The sequence below is a fragment of the Serinus canaria genome, chromosome 20, assembly GCF_022539315.1.
Source record: "Serinus canaria isolate serCan28SL12 chromosome 20, serCan2020, whole genome shotgun sequence".
NCBI lineage: Eukaryota > Metazoa > Chordata > Aves > Passeriformes > Fringillidae > Serinus > Serinus canaria.
Genome location: NC_066333.1, coordinates 283,561 through 306,740, shown reverse-complemented (window position 1 = coordinate 306,740; position 23,180 = coordinate 283,561). Strand labels below are relative to the sequence as shown.

The 23,180-nt window shown below is 51.4% G+C and overlaps 1 protein-coding gene across 6 annotated transcripts in view; it reads right to left on the bottom strand.

Moving 5' to 3' along the window:
- Positions 1–8,583, bottom strand: part of PHF20 (PHD finger protein 20) — a 77,390-nt gene extending 68,807 nt beyond the window's left edge. For 3 of the 6 annotated variants that reach the window (XM_050982124.1, XM_050982127.1, XM_050982126.1), the window contains exons 1-2: positions 8,466–8,583; positions 4,375–4,423 (exon numbers count right to left, since the gene is read on the bottom strand). The gene's annotated coding sequence lies outside the window, so the exon portion shown is untranslated. Of the gene's footprint in view, positions 1–4,374; positions 4,424–8,465 lie in introns of those variants that run through there. The other 3 variants (XM_050982125.1, XM_018923833.3, XM_050982128.1) reach the window with 3 other exon arrangements.
- Between the last annotated feature and the right edge of the window lie 14,597 nt (positions 8,584–23,180).

The following is a 23,180-nucleotide window of genomic DNA, read 5'->3' as shown; positions in this document are numbered from 1 at the left end:
GCAAGCAATTCACACGTGAATGCTCACTGCAGAGCCTGAGGCAACCTGACCACACCCAAGCCATCTCAACCTGGAAGGGACCCCTTTTCCCGGTCTCCAGAAAATGATGTGAGGTGGCGCAGATTTTCTGTACAGGTCAGAAGGCTGCTGTAATCTAAACTAGAGAGATGCTTAAGAGACCCTTACAAAAACACAGACACCCCTCCACATATTCACATCAGATTCTAGCCACACCCTCTTCTGGCTAATAGGACATTATCCATCCCTTATTCTGTACCATATACACCATGTCCTACCCCTTTCCAACTACACACACACGGACAGACAAACAAAAGCACAGGTATCATTTTCATCATCACTGGCTGTCCCTCCAAGATGTCTGCTGAGTTCATTTAGCCCAAGACTGGATTCCATCCATCCTAGAGGTCTTCTAGGGCAAGAGGGCCGGTGGCAAACTGCATCAGGAATTTATGACTGGTATATCTGGAGCAGTCCATACACCTTGTCAATTGCAGTGATAGCACACAGTGGCACTGTTATCACCAACCAATATTATACAATTCAACATTAGAGACTCTTCTCAAATCCCTTTGAGGTACACATCATGTTTCCTTGTCCCTCTGCATTACCCACAAAGAGCACCCAGGCCCTTTAGCAAAACCAATCCTCCAGATGTGCTTGCCTTTGTCTGAAGTAGGACTAACCCAATCTGTCTTCTCTAACATATTCCTCATAATCTATCCCTCATGGGGACCTTATCCCTTTCTACAGAATGTGGAGGTTTTGACTGTGAAGGGCCAGCTAGACTGGTGCAGCCTCAAGCGTTAACTAACCAGGGGGCTTTTGCTAGGTGGAGATGCCAATGTCTGATGGTTCCCCACAAGTTACTTTCAATATGGTTGTTAACAGTCCATCATGCCGCCTAATTTTTCCAGAGACTGGCGCACATTAAGGAATATGATACACCCACTCAATCCCACAGTATCTGGCTCAGATGTCTACCAGGCTGTTGTCTGACTTAATTCTTTCTGGAGTGCCATGCTTAGAGAGGATTTGTTTTTCAAGGCCCAGATGGTGTTCTGGGCAGTGCTGTGAGGCACGGAGTAGGTCCAAGCATCCAGTGGTGCCTTCCACCACAGTCAGCACGTAACATTTGCCTTGGCAGGTCTGCAGGAGAATGATGTAATCAATCTGCCAGGCTTCCCCATATTTATATTTTGACCACTGTCCCCCCCCATACCACAGGGGCTTTACCCACTTGGCCCAGCTTGACTGCAGTACACAATTTCACAGCCATGGAGATGGTGTCTGCGGTTAAGTCCACCCCACAGTCATGAGCCCATCTGTAATGCTGGACCTCTTTCCAGATGACACGAGGTGTCATGGGCTGCCCACCAAGCCAGAAATAATTCACCTGAGGCAATTTAGCCTTGGCAGCCTGATCCACCTGTTCATTGTTGCAATGCTCTTCAGTAGCCCAACTCTTGCATATGTGTGCATCTCCATAACATACTTTTCCAGTCAATTTCTCTACCCAGGCAGCCACACTTCAGCAGCCCAGATGGGTTTCCCTCTGCACTGCCAACTGGTCTTTTTTCATTGGTCCAGCCCCTCTCCCCCCAGCATTTGCCACCATCCACAAATCAATGCAGAGGTAGGACATTGGCCATTTCTCTCATTTAGCAATATTTGAAGACAGCTAGATGGCTTTCAGCTCTACAAGGACCACCTTGTCCTTCAACAGCTTCTGCAACTCACTGTGTAAGACTCCATATGGCAGTTTTCCACAATTTGTCCCTGTGGTATGGCAGCAAGCAGCAGTGAAGAGAACACCACTTTTAATTTTCTGGTAGCTGATTATATGGTGGAGCCTCTTTAGCATGGTGGCACCTTTTCCTCCTCCTCTTCTGATGGTATGGATTTTTGCCTTCGTGCCACTTTGTGATGATTTCCAAGATCCCTGGGTGACTGGGTTTCCTATTTGAGCTCACTGTGTGGTCAGAGCTATTCATCAGTGTCATGTATGTGTAGAAGGGAATTTCTCTTGGACATCTAGTCCAGCACTGTCAGTCTGGGTGCCAGAAAGCGCCCTGCTTCAGTGTCAATCACTTCTGAGGCGGTACCAAACCCTTCATAACCTGTCAAGATTTCTTCTTCGGTTGGGGTGTAACAGGCCTCAGATCCTCTTTATAAGCAAATGCAGAACCCCAGAGGTTTTCTTCAAGTCTCCATGGGTACTTTTTGTCAGAGACTCCAGGAAGGACCATGCTTCCCAACTGCAATGTAGAGCACATTTTTCAAATCTTATCCTGTCCTGAGTGGCCCAAAGGCTGCTGCACAATCTCCTGTAGAGTTTGTCCGAAACTTGTTGTTGTTTAGAATCCCACCTAAAATTGTTGCTCTCCCGTGTCACATGAGAGAGAGGGCTTACAACCTTGACTATCTTATGGAATATGCATCCTGCAAAAGACCACAGTTCCTAAGAAAGCCTGTGTTTCCTTTTGCTGTCTGGACACACTACTTTGATGACGACATCCATTGGACTCTCATAATATCCATCCTGCCATTTTACGCCTAGGAACTGAATTTTCTGGGCAAGTCCTTGATCGTGGCAAAAACAGCCTTCAGGAAGATTTGGATTGTTTTCTCCCCTTTCTCAAAAACCTCCTCTGCAGTGTTGCCCCCAGACAATGATGTCATCAATGCACTGCAAGTGTTCTGAGACCTCACCCTTTCCCACTGCAGCCTACATCAGTCCATGGCAAACGGTAGGACTGTGCTTCCACCTCTGGGGCAGTTGCTTCCAGGTTTACTGGATACCACTCCAGGTAAACACTAACAGTGGCCTGCATTCTGCTGCTAAAAGAATGGAGAAAAACACACTGGAAATCTCAATGGTGGCACCACTTTGCTGCCTTGGACTTCAGGTCATGCTGAAGCTCCAGCACATTTGGCACAGCAGCACTCACTGATGGTGCGATGATGGTGTGACTTCATTCCAAACTACTTCACTGTCAGTTTCCACTCTCCGTTGTACCCATGCACTGGCCAATTAGAACTACAGGACATTTCCTCTCCAACTTGCTTGAGTCTTTCAAGTCTTTCCAGAGTCCTGGACAGTTCACAGCCACAGGTCAATCAGGAGGAAAAAAAAATTATTTCAAATTGCCTGAATCAGGTAGTCACCCAGAGCACTTCTTGTCCTCCTTCTTTCATTGACATCCATATCAATTCCCTGGTGTATGACAACGGCACACTCCATACAAACTTCTGCCACATGGACTGTTGTTAAAAACTAGAGAAAATTATTACTGGCTCAAATCAACTGGAGGGGAAGGGGCAGTTCTGTGGAAAGTGGGAGGTGCACTGCTCCATTCCACAATCCCACCCCCAGGAACCTCTAGTCCAGCCCAGAATGATTGTCAGGCACTGGCACACTGAAAAGAATGCCCCACACCCCATGCCTGCAGCCTCAATCCAGCTCCAGAGAAAACCAGAATTCCACCTGGGAAGCATAGCCACAGGAGGCCAAAGCATGTAAAACCCACTGCTTTAAGATGCATGTGGTCACTTCGCTATCATCCTTGGAGTTTATGACAGCTGAGATTGCACTTGGATCAAAGATGGTAGCTGTATCTTGGTTTTCTCTCTTTTTCACTTCTAACTTCCCCTCTTGGAACATGGGTAATATAAGATTGCATGGGTGGACCTTGCTAAATGAAATGCTTTATTCCAATTTACTGTTTTATTTTAAATTTTGCAAAATTCCTGCTCTGCTGAAGTTTGCAAGTTAGATTTGTTTTTTTAACCTCCTGAGAACATTGTAGCATTTCTCTTCTGTGCCCACCTCAAGGAAAAGTAGTACCTTCTTTAAAGAAACTTGCCAAGGGGTTAAACATTTATGTACTCTGAACCTCATCTGGATTGACAGGGGATTGCTCATTATTTGAATCCCTATAGATTACCCAAGCACAGCTGATGCTCTCTGGTAGTGGATACCTTTCTCTACAGTGGTCCACCTCCTTGTGTGCACTATTACATGATCTTTGAGAGAGCACCTTGCCCTCACACTTGACAGGAGTTGCCTCCAGAGGCTAAATGTTTGTCCTCTTCCTGATCTCCCAGGACCCTGCATCACAGAACAGGGATCCCAGTTACCTGACTGAATTACCACCCAGCACCACACCCATCAGATGCAATATCCCAGCTCAGAGGTTGCTCTAGGTGTTCCAACACCACAGTAAACACAGCAGGATGCTGAACCTAAGATATTATCACAAGCATCAACATGAATTTTAGCCATCAGATGAAAAAATTATGACCAAAAATGGAAGGAGCAAATCAGAAAGCACGAAAATTATCTGGTTACAGTACCTGAAGCAGTAACTGAACTTGGAACTTTTGACTCCTAGAAGAAATTTACCTGCAAAAATATCCATTTAAAAAAAAAGTCTGAAAAACATTTTTCGCAGATAATTTGCAGCACCTGCAACATTGGCTACTGAAAATCCCAGAGGTCACTGCTTCCACCCAGTCAGTACACAGTGTCCTGACTCCCAGATGTGGCATTCTGTTTCACTGCTTCCTGCCTTGACAGAACCAAATCTACCCTACTTGTTGATAAAGAAGAGGATATTTTCAAGACATCCAAATAAAGGAACATTTTCCAAGATATACTGCCATAAGTACTGATAAAAAATTATGTCTTTATTTAAGATAATTCATGAAGCAGACAGATCACCTGTGCATATGTCACCCTGTAAGAAGGATGCAACTTTGCCTATTTGTTTTAAAAGAAAAGAAAGGGGTGCACTTCAAGGCTGCTTGCAGACTTGTCTCCCAGCTGAGAGATGAAAGGACAGCAGGAAAGCCAAAAAACTGTAAGTGCCTATTCCTGCAAGCCTGGTAACAGCAACAAAAGACAGCTGCAGCACAGGGAAATGACTGATACAAATACACGGGATCTTGGAGCAAAAAAAGCCATTAGCAAACTACAGTATAGGGAAGAAGCAATTCCAGCCTGGTGTACTCACAACCCCTGCTATGCCAACACATGCTTTTAAAACTAACTAAAATTCTAACTCAAACCCTACCAATAGCACTCTCTGTATCACTCATGCATAGGTCTAGGCTAAGAATGATCAGCTCTGCATCTGGAGCACAGTGGTGTTGAAGATAGTTTCCTTACTCAACAACTGGAACAAGAGGATATTCTCCAATTCCTTGGAAAAGAAGTGCTGATTTTAAGCAGTAGAAAAGTGAGTAAATTCTGAAACTAGTATTTTAACATTAGCAACAAGATCAGAAAAGCTCTTTGATTCTAACTTCATATTAAAAAACCCAAAACAAACAAAACCAAACAAAAACAATCAAGCCCACAAAACAAAACCCCCCACCAATAAGCAACAGTGCTTCCTCTCTTTTCATTAATACAGGCCACCAAGCTGAAGACATGTTTTCCTTTCTAATCCATTTCCTTTCAACCAATCCTAAGAACTCCATTTCAGGTAGATTTATGAAAAAAATAAGGCAGACCATACCTGCCTACACTTAAATAAGGCTCGTTGAAAGTTCTGAAGCCCAGGTAAAAAGACACACAAGCATGTCAACAAACTAACATGCCTCCAAAAGGAGTGTTTATATTCCAATATGCATTATTATCTGCAGCCAGCAAGCACAGACACAGTATACACCCATGCATGCATAATCATTTAAGCCTGGTGTTTGCAGACACAAAAATATTGGAATGCCAGTAGTTCTGAGATGTAGCAGACATGGGGCTAGATACAGCCCCGTGGCGGATGCAGGCTTAGAGATAAGGAAATGCCAAGTCATAGGAACTAAACCAGAAGTCTTCACTCCGGTCCTCCAGGCCTGCTTATATTTCTGTGACCCCATAGGCTCACGGACCCTTTTAATAAACCACCATGGAATAAGCCGAAGCAGCTGCCTTCTGCTCTCTCATCATCTGCTCTTCTGAAAGCCATGATCAGCCAGAGCCCCTCAGCAAGCTAAGAGCTGAAACTATAAAGAGCTGAAAATCACTAAGAGCAGACAATCACTGAGCTTGCTAAAGGTTAGCCACGGACAGCGTTTGGGCTCCGGCACTCAGCCTCCGGAGGGCTGAGATATCCGGCCCTAATACTGCTTGCTCGGGGCGCTCTGACCCTACCAGGAATCAGCTATCCAGCTAAGGAGCAAGCCCCGTGGCTTCTTACACAGAGAGGTCTTTAGAAATATACAGGCCATGTAGCTATTGGTATTTGGAAAGCAAGGACAAAGCAAGAGTTCCAAGCTACCATTTTTCACCTGAATAAAGTATTTTCCTGCAGGAAGAACAAGCAGTCAAAACAAACCTGTAGGCAAGCAAGGAACCGAAGTGAGAAGTATGAAGACAAGGAATTAATTGAAGAAAAAAAGAAAGGATGACTTACTCAGACATACAAGGAACTAATGAGCGTGTCACAAGACTTCTCAGTAAGATGCACTTGTCCAAAGGACTGCTCTTTTTAAGATTTAAAAAACCTCACTGTATCCATGCAACTAGACAACCATCAAGAGCACAGTTTAAATACTGACAACAACCACTTGTAGGGCTGAGCAATAACTCCTTCCCCTGTCTCATGTACATTCTTTAGCTCAGCTCATAATCCAAGTGCTCACATTGCACAGGACAGAGTCACACAGGAAAGAGAGCTGGTGTCAGTCTGTCAGCTGACAAATTTCAGCTACAGACAATACCTATCTTCTGCAGATGCAGTTATAAATAGAATGTGCAGCTACAGAGAATTTATCATCCCCTACTATTAAATTATGGGTTGTGCTCTCCTTTCCTGGCCAAGAGGGAAAATTTAAATCAATATTATTGCCTAGGTCATGCAGGAACTACAGGAGTAAAAGCAAGTGCTACAGAAAGATTTGCCAGTTAATGGCAAGAATAAATTACATGCGTCTTACATTTCAGTCAAGGCAGTACCTCTATTAACAGAACAATTAATATTCTAGGCTCATTCCCAGCTTGACCTTAAAATTACAGGCAGACATATTTTACTCTCAGCCTGCTAAAATAAAATTAAATTTCCATTGAGGAGACATCCACCAAGTTATCAGCAAGAGCATAAACTACTGAACTCTTCCACAAGCTGACTTAGCATGCATTCAAATAACATGCATTCATCTAAGTCACTTTCCTTTATTACTATGAAAGTTTAGAAGTCACACAAAAATTAAAACAGAGAATTATACTATGACTGATCTATGCTTAAGCCATCTTGCTTGTCCTTTTTTTAGAAACTGTTTCTGCAAAAGCATCCTTAACTCATTATAGAAAATTAAATGAAACCAGGTCAAAAGCATTAGTTACAGAGATGCTCCATTACTGCTGTACAGATACTTAGAAAAGGTTATTCGAAGTCACTACCATTGCTTTAACATTTTAATTCCCTACACAACAAAATTCTCTAGCCTAATGATATTTATTTTACTTAACCTGGACTCATCAACTTTCAGATATCTCTCCGGGTTTATTTTAAAGTATTTAGGCTAGAAACAAAGCCAGGGACCACAGAAACACCTCTGGTACCCAGATTTCAAGCCTGAAAGGAGATAAAACGGTTTCCGAAACTGTACCTGTTTAGATTAGCAAAATCCTGGAATGGGTACAGATTACCAACTAGTACAAAAATCCACTTTGCTGCCAATAAGCCATATCTGAACACAGATCTGCCAGGAAGAATACCCCAGGGCCTGCCAAACGTACCCATTATACAGGTACGACATGAGGCAACTTTGGGGTCAGCAAAAATATCCACCGTAAATTCTGTTCTTTTAAAATGGTTAAAAGGGACAGAGTGCAGCGCGAAAAAGAAATGCTCTAGATTTAATGGGACAGAAAAGGAACGGAAGCCTCCCCTTGCCGTGCTGAACATCGGGCACGGCAAGTACCAGCTCAGCGCGGGTTCCCTACTGCCAGGTTCCGCCAGAGCACCCCCGGAAACCAGACCCGCCGGGCCCTGCACCTCCCGCTCCCCGACGCACCCGGCGCGCCAGAAGCCGCTCCGGACCCGTCACATCCCCGCCTCGAGCTCCGGCTGGGACTCGGGCCCCAGCGAAGCCGCAAAGTCACTCAGCCGCCCCCGCCGGATGGGCCCGCGGCGCCGGCATTCAGCCCGCACGGACTCACCTGCCCGCGCAGCTCCGCGGGCCGGCGTGCGCGGGCGGCGACGGGGGTAGCGGCCGAGGCCGGCTCGAGCCGCGGGCGTCAGCGCGCCGGGCCGCAGCGAGGCAGGAGCAGCCGCCCGGCCCGGGGCCGCAGGCGGGAGGCACCGCCCGGCCCGGCCCGGCCCTTTGTGCGCGGGGACGCGTCCCGCCGGCCTCCCCCTCCCGCGTCTCCCCGCCGCGCCGCGGGCCCGAAGCGCCGGACCGGGCAGGCGGCCCGGCTTGCCCGGGCACCGCCGCGCTCTTACCGAGGGGATCTGTACGGAAAAAAGGGTTAGAACGGAGCCACCCCGCCCGGGCTCTGCGGCACGCTGAGTCCCGCGCACGGACCTCAGCAGCATAAAATGGCCGCCGCGATGCGGCGCCGCTGGGGGGCGGGGGCCGGGGAAGGTCCGCCCACTCCAGCCGGAGAGCGCGCGCAAGGGGCGGGGTGGGCATGGAGCCCGGCGGGGAGCGGCGCCGGCGGGGTCTCCGCGAGGAGCGGCTCCGGGGTCGGCAGTGTTGCCGAGCGGGGCGCCTCGGCCCGCAGCGGGCCACAGCCGCAGTACCCTGCCGGGAGCGTGAGCGCTGGGCTGGCACGGCGGTGAAATACCGGGGAGAGTTGGCGGCCTGCCCCTTGAGCCTTCCTTGAGGCGGATGTCGGGATGCGGGCGCTCCTGCGCACACCCGCCCGTGGCTGTCGCGGCCACTGCCGGCTCGGCTCCGTTCCCTCACTGCTGCCCCATGTGCCAGGAAGCGGGTGGGCCTGAGCAGCGCCCATCCGAGGGGCACTGTCCCTCGGCCGTGCTCACCCTCTGGTGCAGTCAGAAGACTGTGGGTTCAGCTGTAGATAACAGAGTTGTTCAGGGGCAAATTAATTTCATTTTCTTTTTTTTTGGTCATTTTATACTGGGTTAAAGCCCAAACCAGATTGACACAGAAGAGCAAAAATCTGTGTATGCTGGAATTGGGTGGATAAATTGTCCCTGGTGGGTTTCCAGGGATAATCTCTGAATTTCTCCTCAGAGGTCACAGACCAGCAGAGGCTTGCTGCCTGTCAGGTTTTGTGACTGAGAGAGTAACTGCTGTGGCCAAGGTGTCCTCATAGCACCGGGTGCTTTTGGGCTTCTGGGGAGAAAGACACAACATGGCCCAAGGGCTTTTCCCTTCTGTCTTCCTCCTCCTCCAGCTGCGGGAACTGCTGTTGCTACACAAATGTGGCTGCTTCTTTGACATCAACCTCAGCCCAGTTCCACAAGCATCACAGGACCCAGAGAGCACAAAGGATGTTTTAAAGCAGAGATCCCCATCACTGTACAGCAGTAAGTGCTAGTGAAATAAACAGGGCAGGAGATCTTTCTCCATTTAATGCCTTTATTAAAAGCGATCAGGTCAGGATGGGGGGAGGTTGACAGGTCCGTGGTTCCCTGCCATCGCTCCCAGGAGTGACTCGGAGGAAGCAGGAAAGTGCACCTCTGTCCCCTAGGCAGCAGAGCTGTGAGTCCCATCCTCATGTTATAAATTATCAAATTGGCAGCCAAATTTATAATAAAATTTAACAAAAATTCATTAGATCGTTAAGAAAAATAGAATTTCATAAACCACCACAACCAAGGCAGCGTCAGCCCCGGGTGTTGGCGCTGAGTGAACCGAGATCCGACCGACAAAGTGTCAGCATCTCCCCAGTGGCTCACCCCGACTGCTTCCTGCAGCTAGCTTATATACAGTTTATTCTGCCTGACGCAGAAATGACCAAATGTTCCTTTGTGTCCCTTCACATGTAGAACTGGGGCCATACATACGCAGAAAGATACAAAAGTCAGTCCAGGTGTCTGTATGGTTGTCTGGACTCTTCGGAAGAGCCTTCATTCACATGTAGCAGAGTGTCATGGGGTGCTTGAGTATGGTAGATGCAATCTTCCCAGGTGCAGGCCCTCATGAGTGGCTTAGACTTTCCAGGGAAGTCAGCAATCATGGCCTGGGAAGGTTTCATTCATATGTTAACAGACTTGATTTTATCTTACCATTGTCCGGTAGCTAATTGAATAGAAATGTAACTCTGCTCCCAGCCAGGGTGACCAAAGACATAAGTTGAATTTTACACTGTTTTACACACATGTATAGCATGAATAATCTGTACTGTATACTACACTCACAAAAGCAATAAGGATATGTGCAAGGTTTACTTTGGTTTGGCTGTCCACAGGTCCTGGCTCTGACTGACGTCCTCTCGGTTATTGTAGAGGGGTCACCAAGGCCCCCCCAGCGTCTCTGCCGGCTTCGGACCTCGCTCCTGATGTCCAGACACTACTTTGATCTCTTAATTCTGTTTTGGCTCGTTGCTCTTGGGGTCTTTTCCTGGATTTGGTGGGGGTCCCCTCCTGTTGCCCTCTGGGTTTGAGATAATCTGCATAGACTCTTGAGGTCTCCTCCCTTCCCACTCTCCTGGGGGGGATGCCATCCTCCTGGCAGCAGGCAAGGGTGGTACTGAGAAAGGAGAATTCTCAACAATAGGTGGTTAACGACTTGATACTTAACAGGTGATTACAACATTCAGTAACAAAAGAACTCTCCGGGCAACCGATCAGCTCCCAGCTTAATTTAAACTCTGCAACCCTTTTTAAAATAATGGGTAACTTTTCTTGCTCATAACACTAGTGCTTTTCTGACAGAGCCTGTGAACTGTGTGCTGGGAATCTGTGGAAGCAGAGTGGCTTGCTAAAAGTACTGCAACAGGGAGGAAAAAAAAGGTTGAAAATACAGTTTTCAGTTTGGATTTATATTTTAACCTGGAAATCTCAGAAGTGGTCTTAACATTGCAGGTGTCTAGAACAGAAAAAAAATTGCAGAAAGAAAGTAACCCTAAAGTTTTGAGAGAAATAGATTTTTTTTTTTTACCAAAACATCAGCATAGTGTTTGTGTAATGGGTTTTTTGACAGCACTGTATTTCATTCTGGAGTTTCATCACTTAAAAAACCCTACAGACTCTTAGCGCACCTGCCCTGAGAACCATTTCCTTCTCCTCCAAAACGGGTCTTCCTAGATCCCACTGGACTCCTTTGCTTTGCTGTTCCCACTGTGATCACATGGCTCTTGGTAGTTCAGGGATGTGTCTGTGCCAATTTGTGACATTTCTTATTTTTCTCTGTCCAGGGGTCCAGCTTGCCATACTTGCCTGCTGTTGTTGTGGTGTGATGTCATAGTTTGCCTCAGGTATCCCTGTCCTTTCCCAGGTGTCAATCACCTTTCCTCTCCCCCACCCCGACCCTTGCTGAGTGCTGTCTATCAATCCTGGCATTCCAGAAGGGTGTTGAGTGATTGCCAGAGTTCAAAAGATGCTCTGCATCCCTGGGGGGGGGAGGGTGGTGTCATTGGCCCACCCAGGTGTACCTCGCACCTGAGACCTGCCCACTCTGCACCTGGTTGGTGGGATCCCTACCCCTTCCCTCCCCCTCTCCCTGGGCTTAAAAGAGCCAGCAACCACGTGGTTCGAGAGGTTCTGTTAGAGCTGTTACAAGATTCAGAAGCCTGCTAGCAGAATAAACTCTGGATCGAAAGCCTCTGGCAGAATCTGCCTCCTGTCCTTCACCTCGCCTAAAGTGTCTGCACAGAGGTAAAACCAGAGCTTTGCATGTCTGGACTTGTCTCCAGCGCCAGCTGCCGCACCCAGCATAGCCAGAGGTGTCTCTGAGGTGAGAACACCGCAGTTGCCGCCTTTTGGTCAAGCAGCAGAGGCTGGTCAGGCTCAGATAAGTCCCATCTGGATATATTGGTAATTATTCCAATATGGTGTGGCTGTCCACAGAGTGGCAGCCCTTCCCAGGGAACAGGAATGGTCCTCCTCCTCAGATACCAGTTGTGGATCAGTTGGATAAATTTGGGTCCAGAGTTTCCCCTCACACAGAGGAAAGTAGTAAATGTGGACAAACTAAGCTTTGTGGCCCAGGAAGGAGCCCAAACGGGTGAGAACAGAGGCAGGCAGCACTGCTTTCCTCTGTCCCCTTTGTTCATCAGACCCTGCCGAGACTTTAGGCAGAGACCTCCTTGCTCCCACCTTTGCTGAGCTGCTGCAATTTAGTACGGTGAACTTCAGCGTATTTCTCTGTAGGGATGTCACCATGCTGGGAACATCACAGTCCATGCCAGCTGAATGTGATATGGGGCTCATGGCCCTGGTGGCTGAGCAGGACATGGGGCACAGGCAAGTGGGGCACAGACAATGCTGCTTCTCCCCTGGCCAAATGGAGAAGAGCTGCGGCTTGAGCATGTGCCAGAAATGGCTTTGGGAGCTGAGGAACACCGTCCCTGGGCTGCGCCCCTCGCTCTTTCCCAAGAGCCCCATGGTGATCAATCACTGCACCTCCAACAGGTTGCTCTGCCTGTCTCTTGCCTTTGTGCAAAGAGCGAGGCTGGCAGGGCTCTGCAGGGTAAAAGCTACCCCAAGGAACCAGACAGGCTGGAGGAACGGGCAGCAGAAACCTCACCAAATCCAGCCAAGAAGGGAGAAGAAGTGAGAGCAAACAGGGACGGCAGAAACCAGGGCAGGGGAGACTGAGAAGGTGGCAAAAAGTTATCTGGGCTGAATAGGAGCCTGACAAAAGAGGAGAAGAGGGCTTTTCCTCAGCCTGTATTTCTCTACTGTTTCTCAAGATGTGAACCAGGAATTAGATATTGCCAGGGATGGGCCAAATATCCAGTTTACTGCAATTCCCCCAGTTGTGGTGCTTGGCCATGACAGGGAAGAAGTCCTAAAAAGGGAAAGGGGGAAAAGCAGAACCCAAACCGCACCTTTGGAGCGGCAATTTCTCCCATTGTTGAGATAAGGCACGAAATGATGACACAGACACTGCTGCTCTCGAGGGGAACAAAAAAGAGCACATTTATTTTCTGACTTCAACATTTATAGTTTTCCAAAGGTGACAGTGGATTGGAGGGTGACAGTGCCACCTCTCCAATGCCACTGGACAGACCAAGGGTCCATCAATTCTCTCCACCTCCATGAAAGAATGCAAAACATAGGTTATTTACAGAATTGTGTGTGACAAAGTTTGTTGAAAGAATATAAACATCAGAAGGCTTTACAAAGTTTTACAAAATCAAGGCGACGTCTCACCCTTTTCTGTCTAAAAAAGAAAAAACGGAAACGAAAATGAACAATGTGAAAAACAAACATGAACAATGTTCAGTGTCCATTTGCGGAGGAGTCATCAGAGCGATCACTCGCGTCGTCTGCATCCGAGTCATCACTCGATGAGTCACCCGCTTGATGCCTTTCAGGTTGGTCACGGTCTCCATGTTGCCCGTCGGCCGGATTCTGTCTCTGCGGTCGCAGGTCAGGGCGAACACACTTCGAAGGTACCCAGCGTACCCCAGTATCTGTGGATACACAAGCATACCCGCGCCCCGAAGCGATAAGGTCATAGGGACCTTCCCACTGTTTGGTGACTAAATTCCGCACCTGAACCTTCGCTCGAGGCTGAAGTGCCTCATCCGCAGCCTGCAACGAGAGATGATGGTTCAAAATGACAGGATTATTTGAGTTCTGCGGCACAGTGAGATGATTGATTGTGTACAAAGCTTTTGCCAACCGACTGTGCGGGGTTTCACCCTGCATTCCCCGTTTTTGTTTTTGAAGAACCCGCTTCAGAGTACCATGAGCGCGTTCTACAATAGCTTGACCGGTTGGAGAATGAGGGATACCAAACTTGTGTGAGACACCCCACAACTGCAGGAACTGCCGCACCTTCTGTGATGCGTAAGCAGGACCATTGTCGGTCTTCACAGCAGAAGGTATGCCCAGAACGGCAAAGGCCTGCCTCCAGTGGGCAATGACATCACGGGCCTTTTCTCCAGTGTGAGCAGAAGCCCACATCGCAGAGGAGAACGTGTCCACCGTGACATGCACATACTTGAGCCGGCCAAACTCGGCAATCTGGGTGACATCGGTCTGCCAAAGCTCCAAGGCCCTAAGGCCTCTGGGGTTTACCCCTGCCGGCAAAGGCGGAGCAAGCGCGTGGCAGTCGTCACACGACTCAACAATGTCACGAGCCTCAGTTGGCGTCAGCTGAAACTGCTTCTGCAGGGTATGTGCGTTTTGGTGGAAAAACCCATGTGATGCCTTGGCCTGCGCGAGTGTATCAGGCTGAGGTGCTACCCACGCTGGGTTAGCCAACTTGTCAGCCCTCGCGTTACCTTCCACTATAAAGCCTGGCAAAGAGGTGTGACTCCTCACATGCAGAACATAGAAGGGATGAACCCGAGCCTGAATGGCACGCCACAAGGTCTTCAGCAAATGAAACAAGGCAGGATTACTGACCTCCTTCAAAACCGAATGACCCAATCGCTGCGCGATGTCGGCCACATAGGCGGAATCCGTGACCAAGTTGAAAGGCTCCTGGGAAAATTTCTCAAATGCCATGACAGCAGCCCTCAGTTCAACCAATTGGGCTGATCCATCCTCATGACCTTCCAAAACCTGCCACTCAGATCCATCCTTCCAGGTAACAATGGCCTTTCCGGTCCTCCCGGAACCGTCAGTGAAGACGGTGGGTCCTTGCACGGGTTCCTGACTATTTTTGGGCCGCAAAGACATTCGTGTGAATTTCGCCACATGCAACAGCTTATGGCTGGGCAGATGATAAGTGATCTGCCCTGAAAAGTTTTCCAGAGCACTCTGCAGGGACACACTGTTTGCAAAGCTCCAGTCAAAATCCTCCCGTTGCACCGGGAGTACAATCTTTGCGGGATCCGCACCCATCAATTGCAAACACCGTTGCCGGCATTTGATTATCAAGCGAGCGATTAGCTCAAACAATGCAGTTGCCGTCTTCTGCGGCTGATGGGGCAGGAAAACCCATTCCAAGATGTGCAAGGAATCGGACCATTTGTCACTCCACTGGCCAATGATACCTGTGGGATGCGAATCTGGAGTGGTGATGAACACAGTGACATCAACGGAGGGATCAATGCGATGAACTTGGCAAGCCGAAACAGCTTGCTGAACCACCTCCAGCGCCTTTTGCGCCTCAGGGGTCAATGTGCGAGGTGACTTTAGATCATTGTCTCCTTTCAACAAATCATACAGCGGAGACAGCTGTGCATCGGTCAGTCCCAAATATGGACGCAACCAAGTGATGACACCTACCAATTTCTGAGCATCATTCAGTGTCTTCACAGAATGCACAAATTGCACCTCTTGGTGACAAATTGTCTGTTCCAGAATTTTGACCCCCAAATACTTCCAAGGTGGTTGTTGTTGAACCTTTTCTGGAGCCACTTGCAGCCCATGAGCATGCAAAGCATCCAGCAACCGAGGCTGAATCCTCAGCAGCTCATCCTGGGTGGACGCAGCCACCAAAATGTCGTCCATATAATGATACAGACGTGCATCAGGAAACTGCTTGCGAACTCCAGACAAGGCCTGGGCCACATACCATTGGCATATGGCTGGGGAATTGCGCATGCCCTGGGGCAGCGTCCTCCATTGATATCTCTGTGCCGGCTCAGCGTTGTTAATTGCTGGCACCGTGAAGGCAAATTTCGGCCTGTCATTGGGATGCAAAGGAATTGTAAAGAAACAATCCTTCAGATCCACAATGAGGATCGGCCAGTCCGCGGGAAGCATGGTAGGCGATGGCATGCCCACCTGCAATGTTCCCATGCCTTCCATCACGGCATTGACCTTTCGGAGGTCTTGCAACAACCTCCATTTCCCAGATTTCTTTTTGATGCAGAAGACAGGAGTGTTCCAGGGACTGGTAGAAGGCTCCAGATGACCCTGGTCCAACTGCTCCTGCACCAGATTTCGAAGGGCGACCAATTTTTCATGAGGGAGGGGCCACTGGTTCTCCCAAACAGGTTTGTCTACCAGCCACCGTATAGGAGGCGTAGAACAGTCTGCGCCCTTCGTCGCAGTGGCCCCCATCAAAAACCCGTCCCGATGCGCACCCCCCAGGCGGACAGAACATCCCTCCCCCAGAGGTTAGCAGGGGTAGAGGTAACATGAGGCCTAACCCAGGCCGTCTGTCCCTCCGGGTTTGCGACCAGCACGGGCCGCTGGCTCACGAAACATTGCGCCGTCCCTCCCAGTCCTGTGACAGGCGTCTCCACCGGATCCAGGGGCCACTCCGGGGGCCAGGCAGCAAGGGAGAGAATCGTGACATCAGCCCCACTGTCAAGAAGTCCGCGGAGGCGGATGTCCGACGGCGTCGCACCAGGGTTGGACAGGGTGCACAGCATCTCGGGACGGTCCTTGGACAGGACGGTGGTCCAGTGAACTTGAGGCGACCCAGTGGATCCAAAGCCGCCCACACCACGTGACCGGTCAGCCGTCCTGCGAACAGAGGACTTAAAAGGCACAAGTTGAGCAATGCGCGTCCCTTTTGGGATTGTGACGGGGGGGTGGGTGTGGAAACCATGGCACAAATCTGCCCTGTGAAGTCTGCATCAATGAGCCCCAGGTGCACAATGATGCCCTGAATGGTGGCGCTAGACCTCCCCATCAGGAGAGCACTCATGCCTCCACCCAAGGGACCAAAAGCATCCAGGGGAATCTTGTGTATCCGACAAGATTCTAAGACAACAGTTGCTGCGGTGCAGACATCCACACCTGCTGATCCGCGGGTGCTGGCCGCAAGCCGGCAGAGCAGACCTCCATCGGCTCCGGGGTCTGGAGAGAGACTTGTGTCGGAGCGCATCTCCCCGGGGCGCTCCGCTTCCAGTTTCCCGAACCCGGCAAAGCCTGGCCATTAACATGAGCCGTCGCCTTGCAAGCATTGGACATGTGACCAGGCCGTCCACACCGACCACATAAAAACATGGGATATTTGGCCTTCTGCGCCTTCTTCCCCCGCTTCTTGCCATTCCGCGCATTCCCCTGCTGCGGCCACTGGCTCTGCGGCGCCGCCCAGACTGGCTGCACAGCAGTAGCCACGGCACCCAACTTTGGCCTCACAAGGTTGAAATTCGAACAGGCCTCTGCTATGTCTGCGATAGTAGCAGTCGCAGGCAGAGCCGCTATGACCCTCCTACAAGCCTCATTGCTGTTAAGTTTTAACATGTTCGAAAGGAGGCGATCCCTTGTCATAGCATCAGACACCTGCCTCTCCAGAGCTGCAGACAGCCGCGTTGCATAGTCCATGAACGGCTCATCAGCCCTTTGGCGAATGGTCTCATACGGCGCCTGCGGAGCAGCCACCTCCACAGCCTGAATCAGTGCCGCCACGCCAAGCTCGTGGGCCTGTTGAAGCACAAGAGGATCATAGCCAACCTGCCCCTGAACATCACTAAAATGCCCCGTGCCCAACAGCATGTCAGCGACAACCGCACGCCGAGGGTCCTGCGCCCCCAGCGCAGCATTCTGCTGCACCGCTTCAGCTGCCAGGCGAGTCCGCTTGGTGTCAAAAACCACAAATTGCACAGGGTTAAAAAGAGCACGGCCCAGCTTGCGGATGTCGTGAGGTGTCAGCACGTCCGCGGTAATTCTCCGGAGAACGTGCATAACTTCCACAGACCCCAGACCATGCTTAGCAACCGCATCGCAAAGTTCCTGCTCTACCTTAAACAAAATAGGTTGATGGGTGTTGTGAGTAACACCCCTGATCACAGGGAAGGCCTGGAGACTCTCCGACGAAGCTGCAGCACCTGCCACATCCTGTCCTGTGGGCATCACAGGGACAAAAGCAGATCCTGGGCTGGGAGCCAGCCCGACAGCGCCAGGCCCTGCATCTCCTGCAGCATCAGCAGAGCCAGGGGAGACTCCCCCTCGATCCCGCAGCTGCCGTGGGGATGCAGGATCACACATCTCATCAGTCTTAGCTTTAACTTCCCGCCAGAAACGGCTAGGTTCCTTCGGACACACCGTCACCTGACATGAAGGAAGCGTCCACAAAGCCATCGAGGATTGACCACGGCCCTGAGGAGTCACTGGCCTCCCGCTGGCAGCGTCGGTAGACGCGCTAAATCGTAACACCTCAGCGCCCTGCCGCGCCGCAGCCCCGGCAGAGGGCTCCGCGGGGGGGGGCAGGCGCGGGCGCTGGCACGGATCGTGAAACCGGCGTGGGGCCCCCCTCCCCCGACACGGGGGTGGGGCCGGGTGCCGAGAGGGGCACGGCCCATGGAGTCACGTCAGAGCGGGCCGGCACAAGGGGGGAGGGCAAAGCCCCAATGAGCGCCGGACCCGTGCCACGAGAAGCGGCAGCCGGTACCACCTCCGCCAGGCGGGGCAGGGCGGGCTGCCCGGCTGCGGGGGCCGGGCCAGCCGGAGGAGCGACGGACAGCCCGCCCCGGGCTGTGGCCACGGACTGCGCTTGCCCAGGGACGGGAGAAACCGCCACCCCCTCCGAGAAGCCGGACCCAGGGGGAGGCGAAGCACCCCCCACCGCAGCCAGGGGGTACTTGGTGGAGACGCCACAGTGCGGACACAGAGTCGTCACGGAATCAGAGTCAAACAGAGGCGGTAGCAGGGCCCGTGACTGCCCGCCGTCCCCAAGCGCCGGGAAGGCACACAGGGAGGGAGGGTCCCCCCCTGTCCCGCCGGCCGTGCGGGGCGGGGCGAGGGCGGCCCCCCGGCTCCACCAAGCCCCCAGATGCCCGCGGGGCACCCCCCGCCGGGCTCGGGACCAGCTGGCCCGGAGCCCAATCCACCCCGGGGGAACAGACATCGCCCTCTGAGGCGGAGCTGCCCCCCAGCTCTCCCTCTCGGGGTGGGGGGCAGGGTCCTGCGTCATACAGAAAATCAGACTCCCCCTCCTCCACATTAGAGACAGAAGGGGTCCCTAGGGAACCCCGAGAGCTATAACGAGGAGACCCCCGCCAAACGTCACTCAACTTTTGCCAGTGCACCACCAGCGACCTCACATCCACCGAACAATCGTCAAGGAGAGCAACCATGAGACGATCCCCCACGCGAGACCACGCCTCCCTAGAGAGCGCCTCCAAAGGGTCCGAAAAAAAACCTTGCTCTCTGGCCCACAGAAACAGACTCTCAAACTCACTCCAGGAAAGGGAAACACCCCTCTGGTCGAGGAGAACTTTCCAGAGGTCTAAAAGAACAGAATCATCCGAGGAACTCACAGAGGCTGCCATCTCTCACAAGAGCAGCAGGCAACGCCAGGCAAACAAGGGGGGGAAAGGATACAACCTCACCCAGCAAGGCCGCATGACCCTTGAGGTCTCAAATTCACACGAAGGGGTTCACCAGATGTTGAGATAAGGCACGAAATGATGACACAGACACTGCTGCTCTCGAGGGGAACAAAAAAGAGCACCTTTATTTTCTGACTCCAACATTTATAGTTTTCCAAAGGTGACAGTGGATTGGAGGGTGACAGTGCCACCTCTCCAATGCCACTGGACAGACCAAGGTCCATCAATTCTCTCCACCTCCATGAAAGAATGCAAAACATAGGTTATTTACAGAATTGTGTGTGACAAAGTTTGTTGAAAGAATATAAACATCAGAAGGCTTTACAAAGTTTTACAAAATCAGGGTGACATCCCATTCCTTTGTGTCAGTGAGGAAGCTTTGCCTGACTGAATGACAGGACAGAGGAGGGGGGAAGGGGCCTGTGGACAGCAGCTGTCACAGCTGGGTCACACAGAGGCTGTCCACAGGGTGTCCAAAGGAGCCTTGGGTGGGCCAGCCTCCCCCCCCCCGCCAGGTGTGGTGGGCAGTTTCCCTGTGACACAATGTCAGCAGGGTGATGTGACAATGCATTGATGTGATATCATCATGATATAACAATGCCCCATGGCTATATTTAGCAAGGAGACCAGCTGCTGTGTCTCTGGAGCAAGAGTTAGAGGGGGATCACAACACCATGAGAGGTCTTGGCAAGAGCTGTGGAGCACCATCCCACTGCTGGTGTCCTGCTGAAAGGCAGAGGCACTGCTGAGTGCACTGGGAATTAGGGGGGAGGGGACCACTGAGCCAATACAGAGGGCTCTGCTGGGGAGCCTGGGACATGGGGTGATGTTCTAGGGCTTCAGGACTGCCATGCAGGAGGCTTCTTGGGCAACACCTGAGTGTCTGTGTCTTCCCATCTCAGCCCCAGAAGACCACACCTGGGAAAAGGTGACACCAGGAAAATGGACCCTGAACTGCTGAACCTCCCACTTGCAGTCAAGATCCCTGTGGCACCTGGATCCAAGCCTGTCTTTTGCAGGGGAAAGCTGGGTAAAAAGGTGAAGGAAATAGAAAGGAGTAGAAAATCTCTTTCATAGAGTCCCCAGCATGTAAACATTTTCTTGCAGTCACCTGCTCTACAGCAGGAGCTGCAGCCCTTCAATTGGACAGGACTGGGCAAGGGAAGCTCCAGGCCCCCTGGAATACAGAGGAGAAAGCACTTATCAGTCTCCTCACTGGTTTCTGGCGCTGTGCATGTGTGTGGCTGGGCCCCTGCCTGCAGCAGGCAGCTGTGTGTGTCCGGATGCCAAGGCAGCTCATTCCTCCAGCTCATCCCACAATGTCAGGCCAGGCCCTGGGGCACCTGTGAGGGAGATTCCAACCTTCTGCTTGCCTTCTTGGCACCTTTGGAATAGCTTGGGCTTCCCTGCCTGGGGTATACACACACTGTTGTCCTCCAGCTTGCACTGCAGCTTCCCAAGATAGAGATTTTTTTGGAGGTGGAGGTTGCCAACACAGCCCTTGGGCCTGCCTAACCCAAGGAGACTGGTTTCATTCATTCTCCACTGGCTGCATTTGAACCTTTGAAGGTTAATTTGCGGATGGGTCTGCAGTTCTTCCTGGTGGCCTAAGATACCTATTTGCTGGTGGGGTTTCTGTGTGGTTTGTCTTTTCTCCCCTAACCCATCACAGCCCAGCCTGGCCTGGCCCAGCCCAGCCCTGTAGTCTATCTGTGCAGTTCTCTGTGCCTACAGAAGGATGGAGAAGACCTTTACCTTTTCAGGTACCATGTGGTACCTCTTCGCTCCACTCTCCTGCCTCCTTCATACACTGGAAACTCTCTCTTACAGCTCTACCGGCCATTTCCTTATTTCACTCTGGATGATCCCTACTGCCACCACCTGAACCTGCAATACAACTGCCTCCATGACCCTGTCCTTCAGGACTACCACAAGCGCAAGGATGTGCTGCAGTTGCTGAAGAAACAGGGCTTTGTCACCAGTGAAAACAAGGTAGGTTTGGACATCAGGCTGAAGAACAGCCCTCTTCAAGCAGGGCTCCCACAGCCCTTGCTGCAGCCGCCTGCTGCTGCCAGAGGACAGGGCCGTGCTCTGGTGTCCCTGGGAGCAGAAGCAGCGCCAACATCCCCCTGTCAAGCCCCAGTCCTGCCCTTCTCAGCCTGCCCCATGTTGCCTGCTCAGCCCTGGCTGGGGGGACATCAGTGGCCCCAACACCAGGGTATGGGGGGAAGGCTTGGGTGCAATTCCTCTCCCACTGGGCTCGGGCTGTTTTGGGGAAGGCCAACTGCATGGCTTGACAGTTTTTGGGGGATTCTGCCCTCATCCCTCCATAGGTGATTTGCACTGTGAAGGAGTTCAACGAGTACAGGCAGTACCTGACCAGGATCAAGCTACAGTCAGAGCAGATCATGGGCCAGCAAGAAGTAGGCAAAGCGTTGTGTTCAGGGGCATGGGACTGTGCAGGGTGGTGCTGCTGGGCTGGGCACTGTGGTGGGGAAAGGACTCCGCAGCTGGGAGCTGAGCCAGTGCAGGGCACTGAGCTGGGCACAGGCAGCAGGGCCATGTGCAGGCACACACCGTGCTGAGGGAAGCCCTTCTCCCCTGCCCTCGTGGCCTGGCTGAAGCAGAGTGCCGGCCTGGGCCTGGGGGAATCCTCAGCACGCAGGGGCTGAGCAATATGACCCACAACCTGGTGTCACTTTTCAGGAAGGTGTCACCTTTTTTTTTTTTCACTTTTCACTTTTTTTTCCCTTCTGCCATCCTGGGCCCAATTAAAGCATGGCCCCAACCTGCTGGGAAACACCAACGCTTCCTGCCGGTGGAAGCCACAGCCTCAAAAGCCTTCTAGCCCACCCAAGAGCCAAAACTCAGGGGGATGCAGAAAAGGGGGAGCAGCTCTGAACAAGGGCCAAACTTACTCCAGAGCTGAGCTGGGCCAGAAGGATGCCAGCACTGCTGCTGACTCCCTGAGGAAGCCAGATGGCACTGCCAATGGCCTATTGAATGCTATGTTTGAGCAACTAACTGTAGCAGAAGCCAAGAAGCTTGAAGAGCTGGTTGAGACTGTGGTGTACAGAGTGTTGGAGAGGTTGAAGATTCCTGGGAATCAGCATTTCAGCTTTTTACAGAGGGTTGCCTGGGGAATCAGAGGAAGACTTTTAGCCTGCATGAGAGTAGAACTTTTGGATACTTCTCTAGATCACCATCAGAAAATGGAAGTGATGGCCAAAGAGCTTGTAGCAACAGTGTTGGAGATCTTGGGGGACCGTCTGGCATCCAGCACATCCAAAGCTGCTGAGACAGGGGTGGCAGCCAAGTGGGAGGAGCTGCCTCTTGCTGGAAGAGCCACCCAAGCAGACAAATCCAAGGACACTGCAGACAGAGCATTTTCAAAGACCTCCCTTGACACACTCACCAGAGAAGTTGTTGAGAGTGTTCACTACACCTTGGAATCCTCTGTAACTTCTCAGTTGGAACAAGACACTGGCTGTGAGTACACTGAAATCCTGGAGCTTCCTGGAGGAAATGTCTCCAACAGACAAGTGCAGCCGTCCCAGACACTTCCAAGGCAGGGCATGGAAGCAGGACAAGGATTCCCCAGAGCATCTGAACAGCAGAGCCTAAAAGCAATGTGGCCTGCCCCTGCAGAAGGGGCCAGGTGTGCCAAAACCATGGAGCCTGAAGATTGGGCAATGGTGAAGGAGAACTTGGAAAGAAAAAGGAGCCTAAAGTCAACAGTCTTAGCCAACACTTTGGATATAAGGACCATGTCAAATCGGATTGCTGACTCAGTATTAGAGCGGATTAGTCAACCTGGGCCTGCACCAGCCCCTGACAA